Source organism: Hemibagrus wyckioides, linkage group LG09, assembly GCF_019097595.1.
Source record: "Hemibagrus wyckioides isolate EC202008001 linkage group LG09, SWU_Hwy_1.0, whole genome shotgun sequence".
Classification (NCBI taxonomy): Eukaryota; Metazoa; Chordata; class Actinopteri; order Siluriformes; family Bagridae; genus Hemibagrus; species Hemibagrus wyckioides.
The window spans coordinates 1,103,574-1,105,602 of NC_080718.1; the positions used below are offsets into that span (position 1 = coordinate 1,103,574).

Below are 2,029 nucleotides of genomic sequence, written 5' to 3' on the forward strand. Positions count from 1 at the left end.
GGTACATGTATTAAATAATGTATTATTTGAATTGTATTTGCACATTATTCAACTGCTGCTATACGTACTGTATTGTCTCTTTGCACTGTCTTTTGTCTTGCACTGTTTGCACCATGTTACACACGATGTACTTTATGAAGCTAGGACAGCTTACTTTCCGTCCTTAGCTCTGTGTTTTGTAATTATGTTGTTTATGTAGCACCAGGGTCCTGGAGAAACATGGTCTCATTTCACTGTGTACTGCATCAGCTATATGTGGTCAAAAGGACAATAAAAGATTCTTGACCTGACTTGAATGTATTCTTTGTTTTATCATTATAAGTTTATTTAGGTGTGTGCTTCAACATATATATTTAATAATATAAATATTGGTAGGTTTTTGTTTTAATTAAAAAAATTACAAAACAGGTGCATATAAATCACACGTGGCACTCTGTCTCTCCTTTGCTTTCTTCCTTTCTTTCTTTTCTTTTCTCTCTTTTTTCTTCCTTCCCCTCCTTCCCCATTTTTTTTTCCTTTCTTCCCCACCCGAAGCAGACTATTGAACTTTGGCGCAGCTAGTAGAGCGGTGGACTGTAGGTGCTTACAAATGAACATCCTTAGGTTGCTGTTTCAAATCCGGCTCGAAGGATGGTGTTTACCAGCCTCGGGGAAGCCCACCGTTTGTGTGCTGCCGCTAGCTCTGGCCGGGCGCAAAAAAAGAGCTTGCTTCTCTGACCGGGAATCAAACCTGGGCTGCCGCGGCAAGAGCGCCGAATCCTAGCCATTAGACCACCAGGGAGACGCAGACAGCCGTGTGGGCCTCGTGCGGCTGGGCGCAGCACCCAGGATTGGCCTCTAGTGCCGATTTACCGCAATTCTGGATGAGTTACACCCGAGGAAACAGCAGTTTAAACAAATTCGCTTTAAGATCAACAGAATGTCTGCACAGACTGTCTTAAAAGAGGTCTCAGCTGCAGGGTCACCAGTTTGCAGTCTGTCCAGAGTCCCCGTGCGTGTACACCCGGTGTTCTCCGGTTTCCTCTCACCTCCAAAAGACACGCCAGTAGGTGGATCGGCTGAAACAAATTGCTATTAGGTATGAGCGAGTGCGTGAATGTGTTTGCACAGTGCCCTGTGATGAGCTGGCGAGCCATGCAGGGTGTACTGCTCACCGATCAGGTCTAGACAAGAACAGGTATGTCTGTCCTATGGAAAAGCTTTGACGTGCAGCGATGCACACAAACGTTCACATCTGACCGTTTTGGCCCATCGCTTTTGAGGTGCCTGGTGGACAGAGTGAAACCCTGCGCATTAGGTCCTCTCTATTTACTTAGTTTAAGTCAACGCACCGGCGAGGACACCCACACGTAGAAACCTGAGATTGCAAACGAGATTGTAACGGTGAAGAAGGGTCTAACATCGACAAGAAAGTTTATAGGCCCCAGTAAATCTGGCCTAGGGCCCCTGAAACCGCTGCGCTACGTGGCTCGTAACAGACAAAATCACCAGGGGTCCCGTTTGCCAGGTTGTTGCCCAAAAGTAGGTCTGAGCCCTCCCTTTGATAGCTCAGCTGGTAGAGCGGAGGACTGTAGGTGCTTACAAATGGACATCCTTAGGTCGCTGGTTCAAATCCGGCTCGAAGGATGGCTTTTACCAGCCTCCGGGAAGCGCGCCGTTTCAGTGTATCTGCCTCTTGCAGCCGCTAGCTCTGGCCGGGCACGAAAAATAGCTCGCTTCCCTGACCGGGAATCGAACCCGGGCTGTGGCGGTGAGAGCGCCGAATCCTAGCCGCTAGACTTCCAGGGAGACGCAGACAGGTGTGTGGGCCTCGTGCGGCTGGGCGCAGCACCCAGGATTGGCCTCTAGTGCCGATTTACGCCAATTCCGGATGAGTTACACCTGAGGAAACAGCAGTTTAAACAAATTCACTTTAAGATCAACAGAATGTCTGCACAGACTGTCTCAAAAGACTTAAAAGAGGTCCCACCTCTCAGCTGCAGGGTCACAAGTTTGCAGTCTGTCCGGAGTCCCCGTGCGTGTACACCCG

At 48.7% G+C, this 2,029-nt stretch overlaps 1 non-coding gene across 1 annotated transcript; it reads left to right on the plus strand.

Annotated features, from left to right (window-relative positions):
* Nucleotides 1–1,537: 1,537 nt before the first annotated feature.
* trnay-gua (transfer RNA tyrosine (anticodon GUA)) lies at nucleotides 1,538–1,626 on the plus strand. Its single transcript is given in 2 exon segments — nucleotides 1,538–1,574; nucleotides 1,591–1,626. It is a non-coding gene; the product is annotated as a tRNA-Tyr (tRNA).
* Nucleotides 1,627–2,029: the final 403 nt, after the last annotated feature.